A 19,705-nucleotide genomic window follows, 5' to 3' on the forward strand; every position below is an offset into this window, starting at 1 on the left:
GAGGTACTTCGAAAAGACTCATAAATTGCACCTGCCTTCGCCTACATGCATTTAAAAAGCTGTCTTATTCTTAAAGCACATTGCGAACGACAAGACTCAATGGTCATGTCGAAGCGCTCTCAAATATAGCGTAGCTAAATCGCTATCTTTATAAAGTCACAGAGCCTGTACAGGCTACAACTTCACAGATGTGAACCAGAGAAAAAAAATCAAGGAAAATACTAGAGTAAAACTTTTCCAGAATGACAGCAGCTAAAGGAACGATCTGTCAGCGTAATGGGCGTTTTCTGTGTTCCTCGAGGTAATTCAACGGCGCCAAGGTAAAATAGAAAGAGAACAGTGATTGAAACAGGAGTTGACGGTGACACTCGTTGAATACTTCATCGAGCTGAGGTGTTGGACAAAATAAAAAAAAGGCCTAACTCACTTGTGAGTTGAGACTCATCATGAAAGAACAGGGCTGTTGAAGAGGTGAACAGAACGCGAGGTGCAAGCTGAACAAGAAAATAGGAAGTAAAGGAAGTGGCGAAGGATGCGCAACAAACTACGTTATAGGTACGCAAGTGCTCCTCTGGCACCCTGTATAGGATCAGGAAAAACACGGGGAATGCGGAGATGGAAATTCAAGACGATGAGCAACACGAGAACAAGGTAAGAGCAGGAGCAAACGTTTCGACAAGTGGCGTTTTCTTTTTCAAGGCGACATATTCTCTCCTCGGCAGAGTATATATAGTGAAAGGGGGATTTATTGAAGCTCTTTCGAGAGATCGCAAGTGGCCTTGTTTGCACATTCCTAGCTCTTGGCATCAGCAGCTCGAGCTCGGGTTTCGCGCAGAAGCGATGGCAGTGCCCGAAGCTAAACATTTCGACAGAATTACCTGTCTGGTTGGAAAAATTGATTAAGACTTAGAGATTGACTCCAATCAAATAAGGAAATTTACTAGCCCGACGTTTCGGAACCAATTCGGCTCCTTCTTCAGGGGGTATTCTTCGGAGGTGGCGGTGTGCCGCTTTTAAAAGGTCCGTCGTAACAAAGGAGAGGAAGGGGGAGAGAGCGTAAGGTGCGGAGACACTTGGCAGGGCACCTGTTCTAGACAGACAAATTGGTGATGGGGACATCTATTTGTCTGTCTAAAACAGGTGCCCTGCCAAGTGTCTCCGCACCTTACGCTCTCTCCCCCTTCCTCTCCTTTGTTACGATGGACCTTTTAAAAGCGGCACACCGCCACCTCCGAAGAATACCCCCTGAAGAAGGAGCCTAATTGGTTCCGAAACGTCGGGCTAGTAAATTTCCTTATTTGGTTGGAGTCAATTTCTAAGTCTTGATGGCAGTGCCCACAGCGGTACATGCATATTCTCCACTACAATTGCCCCCGCGGTAAAGGTGAGCCATCCTGGCGACCTAAGGTGATCACACGGCGAGGGGGTCGTGGTACGGCTTCAGGCGGCTGATGTGAACCGTCTCGTGGCCACGGCGGCGCTTGTCCAAAGATTGTGTCACCGGTTCGACCACATAGCTCACAGGTGATTTACATACGACGATCCGGTACGGACCCTGATATTTTGGAGCAAGCTTTGGAAGATTGGAATGGCAACGGAAGCCAGACGTGAGACTCCACGGCCAAGGACTGTGTTGGCTGATCGTGGTCGCGGCGACCTGTTGACGGCACTCTTCAGCATGTCGAGCCAGTTGACGGCACTCTTCAGCATGTCGAGTAACTTCTGAAAGTGGGGTGGATTCAGAGGCGTCCGGATGATACCGAAGTCCGGTGTCAAGTGTAGAGGATGGTTCACGTCCATAAAGAAGAAATAATGGTGAGAAGCCTGTGGTAGCCTGAGTGGCGGTATTGTACGCGTAAGTCACAAAATGGAGGACGTTGGCGTACAATTGAGCATGTCACCAAGAGTGCGGTTGAACCATTCCGTTAGACCGTTAGCCTGTGGGTTATGCGCCGTAGTGGTGCGGTGAATAGTGCGGCACGCTGCCAGTAGTTCATTAATAACGTCCGACAAGAAGACACGACCTCAGTCGCTGAGCAGCTCTCGCGGTGCGCCATGCCGTAAGGAGAAATGCCCTAAGATGAACGCTGTGACATCGCGAGCAGCAGCCGAAGCAAGTGCTGCAGTTTGGTCGTATCTCGTTAGATGGTCTACTGCGACAATTATCCAACGATTTCGGTTAGCGGTGCCTAGAAGGGGCCCATAAAGGTCGATGCCGACTTGGTCAAAGGGACGTGTAGGACACGGTAGAGGTTGCAGTGGCCCTGTCGTATGAGGAGTTGTCTTGGGTCGCTGCCAGTCTGCACATGACCGAATGTATTTGCGCACACAAGAATACATGCCGCGCCAGTAGTACCGCTGGCGGAGCCGCTCGTACGGTTTCAGGACGCCAACATGAGCTTGTTGTGGGTCGGCGTGGAAATACCTGCATATGTCGGAACGCAAATTGTGAGGGATGACGAGCAGCCATTTGCGATCGTCTGGCTGGTAGTTTCGGCGGTACAAGATGGCGTTCTGTAGCACAAAATGGGTGGCTTGGCGACGAAAGGCTCGAGGGCATGTAGCCATCAAAGTAGTGAGAATTTCAATGAGAGACACAATCCACGGATCTTTTCTCTGTTCAGAAGGCATGTCAGAAACAGTAAGCGCAGCAACCGGGCACTCCTTGGATGAGGGTGGCGTGTCGTCGGTTCGCATGGGAGACCAGGCGAGCGCATCCGCGTCAGAATGTTGACGCCCGGAGTTATAGATGACGCGAATGTCAAATTCCTGGAGTCGAAGAGCCCAACGTCCAAGACGCCCCGACGGGTCTTTCAGTGACGCAAGCCAGTACAGCGCGTGGTGGTCTGTTACAACGTCAAAGGGATGGCCATAGAAATAAGGGTGAAATTTACTTAAAGCCAAAACTATAGCTAAACACTCTTTTCTGTGACAGAATAATTGGTTGTTGCCTTTGTGAGGGTACGACTCGCGTAGGCAACCACATATTCCGGGAAGATTTTAACTGCGCTATGAACAGGGACAAAGGAGGACGAAAAAGACAACACGTGCGCAGAAAAAACTCACAACTAACATTTAATGTGTGAAACATGACATATATACAGTGAGGATAACAAAACAAAATGATCTGATAGGCAAGTCATGGTCACATGTACACTTCAATCATAGTCTCGTGCCTAGATATTGCACTTCGCATTCTACAAGCGCCACCAACGGATCACTGATGCATCCACGTGTTCTCTTAATTGCATACGCCTCGAAGATCTCCTGCGTGATGCGATCCTTATGGTGATATAAAACTTTAGTTTTTTTCAGTAGCGGTCGGCGCGCCTCCTTGTTTGTCTCCTTTTCACAGCCTCTGCAGTGTTTCGCCACGTGAGAATAGCCATCAGACAAGCAGTTCGTGGAATGCTCCTTTAAACGAATATTATTGCAGCGGCTCTTTTGTCCAATATGCACACGCCCACAAGTGAAAGGGAATTCACATACTACAGCGCAAACGCAGGGGACGTACTCCGGCTTCCTGTGGTCAATATGGCAAACAAAAGGGCTATTGCTAGGTGAGCTGTCTATTTTATTCATTACACGTGCACACAAACGTGACATTTTGTGAGGGGCGGAGAACACAATGTTCACACCATAACGTTGCGCAACGTTCTTGAGATTGTGTGACACCTTATGCTGGTAAGGGATCACAGCAAAACGTCTACGCTCCTGGTCGTTATCTTGAGGCGAAGCAGTGACACCACACTTAATCATCTTGATTAATTTTTCACACACCGCTGCTATTACATAGCTCGGATACCCTGCAGTAGTCAATCTTGTTAGTTGGTGTTCAACGCTATCTGTTACCACGTGGGCGCAAGATTTTCGTAGAGCAGAACTAATGCTATACAGAACAATGCCATTTTTTACGGTTTTGGAATGTGCTGAAGAAAAACTAAGGGGCATTTTTAAAGACCGAGGTCGAAAAAACCAGCAAGTATGGGACACATTGAAACGCAGGCGAATGTCTAAAAACTGTAGTTCATTGTCATGGGGTAGTTCAGCGGTGAAGTTGAGGCCCAGCCCCGATTAAGTAAACGCTTGTTGAGCCTCAAGGACGCGGTCCTCCAGTACACCATTAACGAAACCCAGGTAATCATCCACATAACGAAAGGCTCGAACAGCAATCCTACCAAGGTCGTCACGTACGGCCCGATCCACTTTTGACAAGAAGATGTCGCAAAGCACAGGTGCAACCCTAGAGCCAATACAGACTCCTGACCTTTGAATGTATCGCTGCCCCCGCCATGATACATAAGTGGACGACAAATACATAGATAACACTTCTAAAAAGGATTCCACAGAAATACCACATTCCAAAATAAACTTCTCCTCGTCATTGTTCTCTGTAGTACACTCTTTTACAGCAATCATTACAGTCCTCCTTTGTCCCTGTTCATAGCGCAGTTAAAATCTTTCTAATATGAACTTCAACCAACTAGCCCAACTTGGTGCACTACTGCACTATTCCGGGAAGCCAGGCTTGCGTTGCATAAGGACGGCTCCAAGACCAACGCCACTGGCGTCCATGTGAACTTCGGTCGGAGCACTCGGGTCGTAGTGACGGATAATGGGCGGTGAGGTAAGTAGACGACGCAGAGTGATGAAGGCTTGTTCCCATGCCGGAGTCCAATCACGAAGGTCACCAGGCCCTGCTGCAGGAGCTTCGTCAGGGGTGCAACGATGCAGGCAAAATTGCGCACAAAGTGACGACAATGAGAGCAGAAACCGACATAACTTCAGAGCTCTTTCACTGTAGTCGGCCGCAGAAATTCTGCGACAGCACGAAGCTTAATTGTCAGGGTCGGGAGAGCGGCACTTTTTCAAGTTAAGTTGAAGGCCGGCGGTTGCAAGGCAAGTAAGAACTTCGCGTAGACGAGTGAGGTGAGTGGTGAAATCAGGGGAGAAAACTGCCACGTCGTTTAAGTAATATAAACATGTCTTCAATTTGAGATCTCGCAAAAAGATTGTCCATCATTCTTTCGAATGTCGCGGGCGCATTTCATAGGCCGAATGGCATCACCGTAAATTCGTACAGGCCGTAAGGCGTAATGAAAGCTGTCTTCGAGTGGTCGGACTCATCCATCGGTACTTGCCAGTAGCCCGATCGCAAGTCCAAGGAAGAAAAGAATTCGGCACCACGTAGACAATCCAGGGCGTCATCTATGCGCGGTAGAGGATAGACATCTTTTCGTGTAATCTTGCTGAGGTGACGATAGTCCACACAGAAATGAATCGAGCCATCTTTTTTCTTAACTAGTACCACGGGGGACGAGCAAGGACTACAGGAAGGTCTGATAACAACACGTTCAAGCATGTCCCCAACTTGCTCAGTAATGACACGACGCTCGGAGGATGACACGCGGTACGGTCACTGGTGTAATGGTGCGTGACGTCCCGTATCAATGTGGTGAGAAACGGCACTTGTGCGGCCTAATGACGCTTGGTTCAAATCAAAAGAGGCGTGAAAATCGGTTAAAAAGGTAAGTAGTCGCTCGCGTTGTGTCGGGTCGAGGTCATCGGCAATAGAGCGACAAAAAACATCCGGTGAGATCCGGTCATATGGCACATGGGGCGTCAGTGCTATTACGTTAACTGTAGCCTGGTCATCGGCAGCGGGGAAAGACACAATAACGTCAGCGTCCAGAGTCTGGATAATGCCAATAGTCTCGCCACAGCGCAAAGCCAAAATTTGCGATTTTGGGCTAGAAACCAGTATTTCTGCAGCACCATGGTGAACCCTGAGGAGGGCGAAAGGCAACAATATAGGTTGGTGGCGACTGAAGACGGCAGCGGGTGTGAACAAGACCGTCACGTCGGCAAGCGATGTGCATGAAAGAGGGACAAATACAGCACTGTGAGGGGCAAGGTCACTATCTGAAGCTACACAGATCCTGCTAACATCAGGAACTTGCAAGTCGTGAGATGGCAAATCGCACAGAACGGAGAACTGAACCTCAGCACGTGCACAGTCAATGACGGCATGATGGCGTGACAGAAAATCCCAGCCGATAATCACATCGTGGGAGTAACAGATTAGCACAAAGAATTCAATAGAGTACAAAATGTATCGAATCAGCACCCTGGCAGTGCACATCGCGACTGGCTGAACTTGTTGAGCAGTGGCTGTTCTAAACGATAGTACCGAAGGCGTCATGGTCACTTTCCGTAATAAACGACAAAGCTTTTCACTAATCACGAATATAGCAGCACCTGTATCGATGAGCGCAAAAGATTTGATGCCATTCACTGGCACTTCAATAACGTCAGCAGGGGAGAAGCGAGGACACCGATGTTCCGACGACGACGCAGTTCGTGCTTCAGGAAAGGCGGAAATCAGTTTTCCGCCTCAGTAGTACTGGCACTGGGCCGACGACGCATAGGTGAGAGGGAGCGGTGGCGAGGGGAAGGCGAGCGACGAGCACCAAAGGGCTGTGACTCCGGAGCTGGTACGTCATGAGCAACATAGACTTTCGGTGGCGGCTGTTGAGGCTTACGAAATGGTCGTAATCCGTAGCTGTAGGGGCGCGCGGTGCACATGAAGGCCGGGAAACGCCGGCGTCAGAAGCGCGCGACATGTCCCGGGGTGCCGCAGGCGTAGCATATGGGCGGAAGTGAGCCGCCGGCTGCCTAGGCAAAGGCGGAGGAGAGAACACCGGTAGGCGAGGAGCCCGTGCAGCCGCCTCAGCATACGTCAGAGGTGCGGCCACGGGAGACTGCTTACACGGAGATGGAAGAGCTTCGGTCACTTGCTCTTGTAATCATCTGTCGGGTCGCTGGAGCCAAAGAGTGAGAAGGCTTCTCCGTGGTCGGTAAAATGGAGAGCTGTCGCGCGACCTCCTGGAGCACAAATTATTCTATCTGGGTGAGCAAATATGTCTGGTTGTCGCTAATAACCAATGCTGCTAGCGAATATTCCGTGGCTGGTGGGCGTCGAGTTAAGATGCATTGTTTCCGTAGCTCGTAAAAACTTTGGTACAAATTGATAACGTCGGCCATGGTACGCTGATCCTTCGCTAACAACATTTGAAAGGCGTCCTCATCAATGCCTTTCATAATGTGTTTTATCTTGTCCTCTTCTTCAATTGACGAATTCACCCGCTTAAACAGGTCTATGACATCTTCGATGTAGCTCGTGAAAATTTCACCGTGATGTTGTGCGCACCCACGTAGGCGTTGTTTAGCGCGAAGCTTGCGCAGAGTGGGGCGCACAAAAACTTCCGAAAAAATGGTCTTGAATGCACTTGATGTGGTAAAATCGTGTTCGTGGTTTCGGAACCCGAGGTTCGCGACGCCGGTTAAGTAAAACAACATGTTGTGCAACTTGGTGGCGTCGTCCCACGTATTGTGCCGGCTTACCCGCTCGTACGATGACAACCAATCCTCCACGTCATGATCATCGGTGCCGCTGAAGATGGCAGGATCACGCTGGCGCAACACACCAGAAACGATGACCTGCTGGAGGCTGAGGTATATCTTCCTGGGCGGTGTCGTCAGACATGGTCGCAGCAGTGGGTAGCGTCCGGCATCGGAGTTCCAGTTTTCAAGGTTACCCAGCACCTTCACGAAATGAAAGGGGGATTTATAAGCTCGTCCGAGGGATCGCAAGTGGTCTTGTATGCACAGTCCTAGCTCTTGGCATCAGCAGCTCGAGCTCGAGTCTCGCGCCGAAGCGATGGTAGTGCCCACAGCACTACATGCATATTGCCCACCACAATAGGCAGGTTCTTCTAAAGGGGAGAGAAGGTAAGGCGGGTGGGCGAGGTAACGATTGAGAGTGTGTTAGTCGCGAGGGTTTATAATTGAAAAGTAAGATAATGTGCTAGTGATAGTCGGTAGAGGAATTTGAGGCAGCGCCGTGTGTTAGCTTTTTGACATGTCATTGTAGGTTCCTCTTCTCGGGGGAGGGGCTTAGACGACGGGGAGGGGGGGTCTCTGCTCTGCTGGAGGTCAGTGAACTATCGTGACTGAAAGAGAGAATAAAAGTAGCGGCAGAAAAATGGTGCTTGTGGAAAAAAGAGGGGGGGGGGGCATATAAAAATTACCGAAGAAAAGTAATGAGTCAAAGGAAATGGAAGTTCGAATATTATTGACAATCGAATAACGAAAAACACACAAAAAACAGCTCAATGAAAAATAACCAAGTGCTGTTGCCTATACTTTCAAGCTTAGCATAGCGAATAGATCCTAAAGCTCCCTTTGAAACGTTCAGGCTCATTGGTTGCAATGTCTTGAACTTACGGATGAGGTACGATTCTCTATATTTTCTTTCTCGCGCAGAACGGAAATTTGAATGTAGTATGCAGAGTTGAAGTTATTTTTTTATTTATTACATACTGCAGACCTTTCGGTTCAAGCAGAGGCGCAATAGAATACATACAAGCCATGCAGAACAAATTAGGAACAAGCAAGTACAAATTTGTACAATTTTTAGTCACAGTGTGTCTGTAAACCGGTCCTTCCAGTCTGGTATTCTTCTCGGAAAAAAAAGGAAATTTAAACGTATCAATTCGTGCATAATAGGGTGTTTGCGAGTCCGGATGATGCTGTCTTGTACGCCGTCCGTGTTATTGCAGGTGTATGTAAGTCAGTGATTTCCTTTCAAGCCTGTTGTTGAGAAGGAGGGAAAAGAATTCAAGTCTTAGCTGCTTTCTGCGTGATTCAAGAGTGGGTATAAAACTTTCTGTCATAATTTTAGAGGGAGAGTCCACTCTAGCGAATTTATGAAATGTAAACCATTTTTTTCAAGACGCGCGATATTTGACTTAGTGTAGGGATGCCATGATATACATGCATACTCTAACTTTGGTCTAATAAATGAAAAATAACACAGTAATTTTACACTAGGAGGAGCATTTTTCAGTTTATGTCTTAGTAAACAGATTTTCTATAAAGCAGAAGAACAAATATAATTAATGTGCATGTTCCACCACAATGTGGAAGTCAAAGTAACACCTAAGTATTTGCAGCTGTTAGTCTCACACAGAGCCTAAGAACCTAGCGTGAAAGAGAAAGTGTTTTTTTTACGAGTAGTACAACGAAATACGGATTTATCAGCGTAAATAAACATACTCCATTCATTACACCACTTCAATATGTTACTTAAATTACTTTCGAGGACAATCTTATCATTCTGACAAGTTATATCACGTACAAAATACAATCATCGCCAAACAGTCTAATTTCCACACCGGGAGTTATGGTTTTAACGATGTCATTTATATACACTAGGAACAGTGAAGGCCCCAAGACACTGCCTTGGGGCACCCCTGACGTGACTGGAAGAGTGGCCGAGCTATGTCCGCCAATGGTAACGTACTGGGTGCGTTTGGTCAGGTAAGCAATAATCCAGTTTATGAAAATGTGAGGTATGTCAGTATTTCTCAGTTTGAAGAATAATTTGTCGTGCGGAACCTTATTGAAGGCTTTTGTGAAATCTAAAAATGTTACATCCATTTGGTCATTATTGTCGAGAGTTAAAGCAAAAGAGTGAATCACTGATACCAATTGCGTTACACTGGAACAACCCTTCCTGAAGCCGTGCTGAAACTCCGTAAGCACATTGTTTTCAGCCAAGAATTCCTTTATATAGTTTGCCACAATGTGCTCCAAGAGCTTGCAACATTGTGATGTCACAGAAATGGGACGATAATTTTGTAATCTTAATTGATCCCCTTTTAAATATTACAAAAAACTGAGGCACCCTCCAATCATCCGGCAGTTGTCCCCACAGCAGAGAAGCAGAAAGAAGTTTTACAAGAAAGCGGGCAATAGATTCAGGATATCGTTTTAGAAAGATGTTTGGGATTTCGTCAGGGCCACAATTAGGAAGCTTTAGCTTTCAGTTTTACCAACATGTTGACAATTCCAGCATAAGCAATAGAATCCACATCAAATACCTGTTTCACTGGAAACATAGTAATGCAAACACCTGACACTGCAAATACACTTTGAAACTACTCACTAAAATGATGTGCTATGTCTTTGTCATTAGGTATTGGTGCGCCCTCAATTATTATTTGTGAAATCGCTTTCTTTTTTTCCTTCAGATGGTTCCAGAATTTTGTGGGATCATTTTTAATAAAGTTAGGCAGAAAAGTGTTATAATAGAAACTCTTTGCAGCAGACACCTTCTGTTCAAGAGAGTTCAGCGCTTTTTTATTGTAACAGGCTTTCCATGTTTTTTATTAAGCTTTTTGCCTTGTGTTTAGTATGAATAACATCGGGTGTCATCTAAGGTGTACGCTTGTGAATTTTCTTATTTTTACTAGGAGTGAATCTGTTTATGCAGTAGTGGCACATAGTTTTGAAGCGATTCCACAGAGAAGAGAACTGGCATCAGTGATGGCAAAATCAATAAGACAGTTTTCCATGTTGTTTATGATGGAGACATAATAGTCATGAAAATAATCTTTGTAGCTAAGCACTGAGGAATAGTTTTGCGCCATCTGTACAACTCGTAAGTCAGTGCTCACCAGGCGGTGGTCGGAAAGTATTGTTCCACGCAAACAAAATATTCCAAAAAATTCTAGCTAATACCAAGTCAAGAATTGAACTGCAAGTGCCCTGCACGCATGTCGGCTCGTGTACCACCTGCTTCAGGTCATAATGTAGCATAATATTTTTACGCGAAGGACGAGTCAGTTAAACGAGATACTATTTACAGATTATATTTACAGCAGCGGTTGCAGTGCTGACCGGTTGGATTCACAGCTCGAGCCCAGTTCGTTCTTCCTCCTCTTTGCTCGAGCGATGGCACCCGCGCGCCAAGTGACCAAATACAACACGCGTGTGGCATAATCCCCCGGTGGCAGAAGCGACGTCTCGGAGCGTCTAAATGTAATCACTGGGAGGGTGATACTGTTTCCGTCGCGTAACGTGCACGATATCACTGGACTGGGAAGCAGATGGGGCCTCAGGGGCGAATTCGTAGGTGACGGGAGTCACGGCACAAAGCTAGGATTTCCTTTATATTTTTTATCGGACCTTCAACTAGCCTTCGGCTACAGGTCCGACAAGTGTTCGTTACTTGTGCATAATAATCTGCAAAAGAAACATCTTCTTCTTCTTCACTCGGTATGGACCGGTGTAGCGAGACAGCAGTTTTTCTGACAGGCCGACATGACGCGACGAAGACCACAGAAGCACCAAAGAACCAGGCGGAAAGTGTACGTCTCGGTCTGGCAGGTCGTACAAACGCTTTGGCCTCTCTTGGTTGTTCAGAATGTGGTCACGGGCATTTTCCCTTGCGTGGGCAACGCGGGCGATGGCGTCAAGTACAGATTCACTGGTCGGTGCTGCGTGAACTTGGATGATTGTGTCGAGGGGCAGCGCTGGTTCTCGGCCGAACAGAAGGAAAAATGGGGAATAACCGGCTGTGTCGTGGGGCGAGGAATTATGCGCAAATGTGACAAACGGTAGAGCGAGGTCCAAGTCAGTGTGGTCTGAAGAGACATACTTCGCGAGCATGTAAGTGAGAGTGCGATTGAGACACTCGGGATGTTTGCGGATGGTATGACGTGGATAGCTTGTGCCTCGTTGCACAGGACTGCAGGATGTCTGCGATAACTTTTGATAGGAATGTCCGGCCACGGTTTGTGTAAAGTTGTCGGTGAGCTTCTTGTAATAAAATCACGTCGCGTAGAAGAAAATCGGCGACATCAGTGGCGCACCTTGTAGAAAGCGCTCGGGTGATGGCCTAGCGCGTGGCGTAATCCGTGGCCACTGCGACCCACCTGTTCCGAGAGGTAGATTGAGAAAAAGGGCCAAGAAAGTCCAAATCAACCCGAAAGAATGGCTTCGTCAGAATCTCGAGTGGTTCAAGGAACCTGGCAGGGAGCGTCGATGGTGTCTTCAGTCGCTGGCATTTCTTCCACGCTGCTACGTATCTTCGAACGGAGTGACCAAGTCCTGGCCAAAAGAAGCGTCGGCAGATCCGATCGTAGGTACCTGACACAACGAGGTGGCCGGCAGTGGAGAGGTCGTGAAGTTCGTGGAGAACAGCCGAGTGAAGGTGTTTAGGGATCACAAGGAGCAATGCTGGGCCGTCGGGGTGAACGTTGTGGCTGTAGATTACGCGATCTTGAAGTATGAATAAGCGAAGGGAACTGTGGGCAAGTGACGATTCCAGGCGGTCAATGATGATACGCAAGGACGCGTCACGGTGCTGCTGCTCATCGGCCACATGGAGCAGTTGGAAAACAGAACGAACGCAGGCGTCGGTATCAGTATCAGACGTAGCGTTCGGGTCTTCGACTGGGTAGCAAGAGAGGCAGTCTGCGTCCTGGCGTTGGCGTCCCAACTCGTAAGTCACTGTGTAGCTATATTCTTGTAGTCGGAGAGCCCAACGACCGAACCGGCCAGTAGGATCCTTGAGCGACGAAAGCCAACAGAACGCATGATTGTCTGTGATTACTGAGAAGGGCTTGCCATATAAGTATGTCCGGAACTTTGAAACAGCCCAGACGAGAGCAAGCATTCGCGCTCGGTAATCGAATAGTTAGTTAGTTGCGCTCTACAGTTGTCAGGAGCCGGCTAACGTAGGCTATAATACGGTCGTGTCCATGTTGGCGTTACGCTAAGACGACTGCGATCCCATAACCAACACATCGTTTCGGACCACTGTAGGTGCGGTCAGGTCAAAGGGGGCCGCGACAGGTGGATTGGTGAGAATCGTGATAAGGTGTGAAAACGCTGCAGCCTGAGGGGAACCCCACGTAAAAGGCACATCTTTCTTCAGAAGTTCAGTGACCGGTCGAGCGATTGCTGCGAAATCTTTCACGAACCGTCGGAAATAAGAACTGAGCCCCACAAAACTCCGGACGTCTTTGACAGACTGAGGTACAAGAAAAGCCACTACTGCGCGAACCTTCTCCGGGTAGGGTTGTACACTGGAAGCATCGACGAGATGGCGTAGCACTCGGAAGCGGCGGCATGAGATGTGTATGCCAATGAGAATGTTTAAGAGGCCAGAGTTAAAGCAGAGACATTCCAAGCTGCACGATGAATGTGCCAGAGTAGGACTGAAAAGGAAACGGGCTGGACGTAGAGAAGCGTGGGAGCTCCGTAAAAGGAGGAAAAAATAATGTAGGTACAACTGGTAGGATACAAAGGAATATGATTTAGGAACGACCTCGATCAGTGGTTGGTTTTCACAAATGTATATTTTGAACAAGTTTATTCATGTAGAGGGTTTAGGGACAATGAACATTACGAACTATTGAATGCAGTGTTTAATGTGTAATCTGTCGGCGCGCGAAGTGGCACTTCGATGAGTTTAATTGGAGCCCAGTCTTGCGGAAGACGTCAAGGATAGCTGCGGCGCGCTCAAGGTGCGTCTCAAATGTAGGAGAAAACGCAAGGACGTAGTCGATGTAACAAAGGCAAGTCGACCATTTGAAACGTTCAAGCAGAGAGTCTATCACCCGTCCAAACGTGGCGGGGGCATTGCATAGACCGAACGGTATAACCTTGAATTGGTAGAGGCCATCTGGAGTGACGAAAGCGGCCTTTTCTTGGTCTTGCTCATCTACAGAAATATGCCAATAACCAGATCGAAGGTCTATGGACGAAAAGTATTTGGCACCATGAAGAGAATCAAGAGCGTCTTGGATTCGTGGTAGAGGATAAACGTCCTTTTTAGTGAGTCGCTTGAGGTGGCGGTAATCAATGCCGAAACGCCACGTGTCATCTTTCTTTTTAACGAGCACGACCAGCGATGCCCAAGGACTCAACGAGGGCTCAACAATGCATTTAGCGAGCATCTTGTTTACTTCCTGCTGAATAACTTGCCGCTCTGCCATGGACACGTGATACGGTCGGCGGTGAATGGGAACAGCATCACCAGTGTTTATCCGATGCTCAACAAGAACGTCTGACCCAGTGGTCGATTGTCAATGTCAAGTATGTCGCGGTAAGAAAGCAAAAGGCGATATAGGGCGGCTGCTTGAGCAGGTGCGAGGTCCGAAGCGACCATGGGACGTATTGTGCCGTCGAGGTTCATGACATCCTGCTGGTAATCTTGAGGATCTGGAGACGCGTCGGCTGCAAAAGCAGTGACGTGGTCGTCTGTCACTGACTGGAGCGTGGCTACCACTATGCCTTCAGTAACACTTGCTTCGTGAAGCCAAAATTGAAAAGGGGGAGGCACATCTGATTAGCGGCAAGGGTTACGACGGAGTGAGGCACAGGGTTGTCGTGTGCCAGGAGGACATCAAGAATGTGCGATGACAGAGTCACCATCAGGCATGGTTGCCCTTGAGGCCACTTCGACGAAGGTTAAGGCTTTTGGAAGTAACGCTGTAGTGCAGTGCTGTAGTGTTGTAGTGCAAACGCTGTAGTGCAGAGGGTGTTCGGGTGTGCGGGGCGAATGTCTGAAAGAAGAGGAAGCTCGAGGCACAGCGTACTGGCGGAACAGTCGAAAGCGCAGAATACGTCGTCAGAAAGCTGAGTCCGAAGATTAGGTTATGAGGGCAACTGGTCAGCACGGTGAACACGACTGGAACTTGGCGGCCAGCAATTCCAATGCGAGCAGTGCACATACCACTTGCGGCAACAGTGGCGCCATTGCCGACGCGTACGGCTCGAGTGGTGGCAAGCGTAAGAACTTTTTGAGGCGACGACATAGGTTAGCGCTCATTATGGACACGGGGCTTCAGTATCAACCAATGTCGTCCACGGAACACCATCGACGTCTACTTCAATTAGGTTCGCGCTCGTGAGGAGCGTCAACGGAGGATTTGGACAGGACGAAGGTGATGCAGCACTACCTCCAAGAGCTGCATGGCCTAGTTTTCCGTTCGGCGGTTTGGCGAGGAAAAGCGGCGTGGTTGAGGTGACGGGAAGCGACGGCGTTGAGGCGACGGCGATTACACGGAGGAGCGGCGGTCAGGAGCATCAGAAGTAGAGTACAGACGGCGAGGTTAATAACGGCGAGCGTCAGCGTACGGGCAAAGAGCAGGGAATGAGCTTCAGTATGGCGGCATCCAGCGGGTGCGGCAGTGACGGGATACATGACCAACTCGGTGGCAGCGGAAGCATATCAGTTTGCCGTCTTGGGGTCGCCATTCAGCAGGATTGCGTGGTCTGGGAGTGAAATACTGGTCATTGCAGGTTGTGGACATTGGACTGGGTCCCGAGTCAGGTCGGGAGACAGAGCAGGCGGTAGGGATGCCAAGGTTTGCAATTTCTTGCGCACAACTGCTTCAATAACACAAATGGATGGGGGCGCTTGATTAAAGGTACCGTCAAGTGGTCGTGGGTAAAGTGGGGCCGGATTCATAGCTTCAAGCTCTCGGCGAGCGATACGCTTGACGTTTTCTTGAAATGGTCGTGTGGCGGTAAGATCAGAGCAAGGGGACGGGGCAGGTGTGTTTTGGAGTCGGGAAAACTGAGGGAGGACGCGGGTGACTTTTGGCTACATCGAAGTGGCGGCGGCATTCTTTCACGATGGCTTCGCAGTAGAAACATCGTTATAGACGAGCAAATTGAAGGCGACGTCCGCAATTCCTTTTACTTGGTGGCCCACCTTGTCCATTTCGGTCATGTGCTAGTCAACTTCCTGTATGTACGAGACATATGATTAGGTCGACGACTGGGCACGGGTGGCAAGCTCTCTTGGAGCAGCCTGTTGGCGACCTGACGGGCTGCCAAATAGGTCACGAAGCCTCTCTTTGAAAATGTCCCAGCTGGAGAGATCGCCCTCATGGGTGTGAAACCAGACACAGAGTGTCCTGTCCAGATCAAAGATCACATTGGCAAACATGATCGTAGGGTCCCAGTGGTGGCTTTGGCTAACACGCTCATACATGCGGAGCCAGTCGTTGAGGTCAACGCCATTTTGGGCGGAGAATGTAACAGGATCACGGATACTGGGAACCGTACCGTACGATGTGGTTGGCTCCGCAGGTGTAAGTGGTGACGGGGTGTTCCAAACGGAAGCCATGGCTGAAAAGACGACACTGCGGCCGCTTCGGAGCACCGTGGCGAGGACGCGAAACGTTCCACCTCCACCATAATGTTACGCGAAGGACGAGGCAATTAAACAAGAAACTACTTACAGATTATATTTACAGCCGCGGTTGCAGTGCTGACCGGTTGGATTCGCAGCGCGAGCCCAGTTCGTTCTTCCTCTTTGCTCGAGTGATGGCGCCCGTGCACCGCGTTCAAACGAACAAATACAACATGCGTGTAGCAATATTGAAGACAATGTTGATGTGCTTGCTGTGCGCGTTTTCAGTATTAGGGCGCTCCCAATCGATTCTCGGTAAATTATAGTCACCCGCCAATATAATGTTATTATTTTTGTGCGGGATCATTTCAGCCTCTAATTTTTGCAAGTATTCGGGAGCAGTATCCGGTGGTCTGTACATGGCGTAAACAATAAAGCTTTGACCCCAAGAGCTTATCTGGACGCGCAAACATTCAGTCTCAGGGATATCTTCCGAGAAATGGACAGAAATGACATTTTTGATCAGGATGGCAACAGCACCTCCCCCCTGGTGCGCCTGACTTTTCGGAACACTCTATAACAAGAACAAATATATATCGTCACTAATTTCATATGTAGCCAAGTATCAGTTAAGACAGTAATATGAGGATCATGCTTCAGTAATAAAATACCCAAAGCATCAGTTTTATTTTTAATACTACGGGAGCCACTTATGTGACCCTTGGGGTGCACGTCAATCCTGTGAGTTCGAAGAATTGCTTAGTTCGTTTATTGTGTAAGTCCGAAAGAAGCTTTGGGGAATTTGTACGTGTCTGTTTAGGCATTCATCTCAACAAAAAGTATCCCTGCCAATATTAAGCTTATCATGAATCAATGAAACTATATTTTAAGCAGCCTGTCTTCTTTACAGCTGTCCCAAAGGAGTTTTCTTTCATTTAGTGTGAATGGGAAATCATCGTTTTGAATGTAGATGTCAGACCCTTCGAGTTTCTTGCAGTTTGCAAAAATTGCATTCTTTTCACTGCAATCCTGAAGGTAAATTATGATCGGTCGGTTCCCTTTGTTTTTTCCTAGCCTATATATTCGACCAATGGACTCACATTTCACACCCAGCCTGCGTATCTTGGAATACTTCCTTGACTATCTTTTCCCTCATCATAGATTTGGTTTTGACAGCTAACTCCTCTATCCCGTAAATAATCACATTGGAACGTCTGCTATGGTCTTCCAAACTAGTCAGTTTTTTTTGTCTGAAACCTTCTCTAAAGATTTCAGCATCGTCTGTACTTGACCGGCCTGAATCAGGGCTGTAGAAAAACTAGGGAGTTAAGTTTGCACGTCATCGAGAGTACGTTGTAAGCTGGCAAATTCACTATTTATGTTGCATAACTGCACTTTCATTTCAGTTACATCTGTAAGGATAGCTTTTTGGCCTTCAAACGGTTGTTCGTACAGTTCCTTTTGTGTCGGTCCAGGATTTGTTTCTATATCACCACAAAGAAGTAACTTGCGCACTAGTAAACACTCATAAGCAAGGCTAATACACCATTGGGGGCACGGTAGGACCACAATGCAACGATGGTCACTGCTTAATTATTCTCCTAAATATCACCGAGGGACCAACGCTGCACAACGAAGAGCAAGTGCCTGGTCAGCATTGTTGCAGGGCCGGGTCCGACGTGCCCACTGAAGTTCAAGCAGCAGAGAGGTTCTCTTAAAGAAGCGGCTGTAGATGACGTCACGCTGTTCTCTACAAAAGGTGTCGCCAGGAGCTCAGGGCCATCAGAAGTTGAGGGTGCAAAATGTTCGTCGGTTCGCACGCACTCGCTTCTATAGATGCTGATAGGTTGATCCACGCAATGCGCGTGACTTGTCGTTGATACAGCGGCGATTCCCCGCAAAACCTACACAACGAAGAGCGGGTGCCTGGTCAGCATTGTTGCAGGGCCGGGTCCGCCAAGCCCTCAAGTTCATCAAAGTTATGACCTGGTTGGTTGAAATGCTCGGCGACTGCTTAGGGAAGCTTTTACAGCGTAAGCTCTTATGGGCTCACTAAAATAGCCGTTTCATTTCCCGATGGTGTCGGCCGCCGCCGCCGAACCGTAACCACTATCGATGGAAATGCAAAAAAAGGACCCGGTCTCCGCCGGGATCAAACCAAAGGCTAGCTGCGCGGGAGTCAGATACCTTAGCACTGAGCCACGCAAGCGCTTGCTATCAGGCAGCGAAAAATGCCATATAAACGTACCCTAGGCAGGCGCGCCGGCGCACACGACCCGAGCCTCCGCCAGTATGGTGTCGCAATCTAGTTAAGGTACCTGCAAACGCAGCGTGCGCAGGAGCAGACGCCGAGGTGCGATTCAGACGAGGCACGCAATCAACGCTAACCCGATGTGATATGTGCGCCACGTATTCTGGATACCTCTTCGGTACACGTTATGGCGGCTCCTCGCAAGGTACGAACCGCTGCTGAAGAAGCGAGTCGTAGAGCTACGTGCGCGGCTACAACCAGGAATCATCGGGCTCAGCAGACTGCTGTGCAGAGAGCATTACAAGCCGCAGATTGCCGTCGACGCCAGGCGGGCAGTTCAGATTGTTCCCGTCAAGACGAGGCGAAGAGACTTTGCCGCGAAGACCCTGTTGTGCGTGGTGCCGAAATTGGAGCTACTCTTGAGCCGCTCCACCAGTTTACGCTGTGACTGTGCTGCGTGTGTCGCGCACGCCTGTGACTTTTTTAGCTCCGTCCGCGCGATGTACGCTTAACCTGACGTTCATTGATCGTCCCATTTCGCCGATATATTGTTTCTTACATAGGGAACACTCAAGCATATAAATTACATCGGAAATAGTGCAAGTAAAGCTAGTTTTCACTTTGTTTGTATAGCTATTTGCGGTGCTTTTAATTTGAAGGTCCCTTTGAAGATGCCAGAAGGTTTTGCACCAGGGGCGAGAACATGCTTTTATTACGGGGGAAGGGTGTTGTCTGACTTTTGCATGCACTAACATGTCCTGAAAGTTTCTGTTGCGGTGATAGGTAACCCTTCGTACATCCGGGAACGCTTTTCTCAGATTCTCGTTACTTGATAATATTGGGTGGTATTTTCGTAGGATGTTTATGTTTGGGAGAGCATTAGAATATTTTGTTGTAACAGGCTGGCGGTTTATAAGATTGTTGTGTAGGTCGTTTCTTAGTTAATGCAGACTGCCTCTCGTAGGCTCCTGCTGTTAACTTGTTCTCGTGTTGCTCACCTGTATAGGTTCGTCATTTTCACAGCACTCTTGCGAATGGTTTAGGTAAGGCTGTAGCTGTGCAACACATGCTATTATCAATAAGTATGTCAAGTTTATTTCAGAATGGAATTAGTCATTGTTGAGCAGCTGCAGGATGCAATTGCCTGAATTCACATTGGTTTGAATAAAAGCATTCGGTTTAGTCTACAACAGGCGTCTCCACAACTTTTTGTTATGAGGGCAACATTATAAATTTGTGAGTGTCCAGGGATAGATGAGACATGAATCACCAATATAGAGTTTTCAGAAAACACACAATGATATGCAATGACAAAGGCAGCGAGCAGTAGAAGGCAACAACCCGCATGTCAAGTAGCAGGGCAAGGGTGTTCAGCACAGTGTGGACAATGGTTCCCTCCCCCAGCAAGGTGCAAATAAGTGCAGTCGAGTTTTGCTTCCTAGCTCCACCACAATGAGGGC

General features: G+C 48.3%; 1 protein-coding gene across 1 annotated transcript in view; it reads right to left on the reverse strand.

Annotated features, from left to right (window-relative positions):
• LOC119437297 (uncharacterized) overlaps positions 1–19,705 on the reverse strand; it is a 296,143-nt gene that overhangs the window by 89,842 nt on the left and 186,596 nt on the right. The gene's annotated exons all lie outside the window — the stretch shown is intronic.

The sequence above is a fragment of the Dermacentor silvarum genome, chromosome 1 (genome assembly GCF_013339745.2).
Source record: "Dermacentor silvarum isolate Dsil-2018 chromosome 1, BIME_Dsil_1.4, whole genome shotgun sequence".
NCBI classification, from domain to species: Eukaryota; Metazoa; Arthropoda; class Arachnida; order Ixodida; family Ixodidae; genus Dermacentor; species Dermacentor silvarum.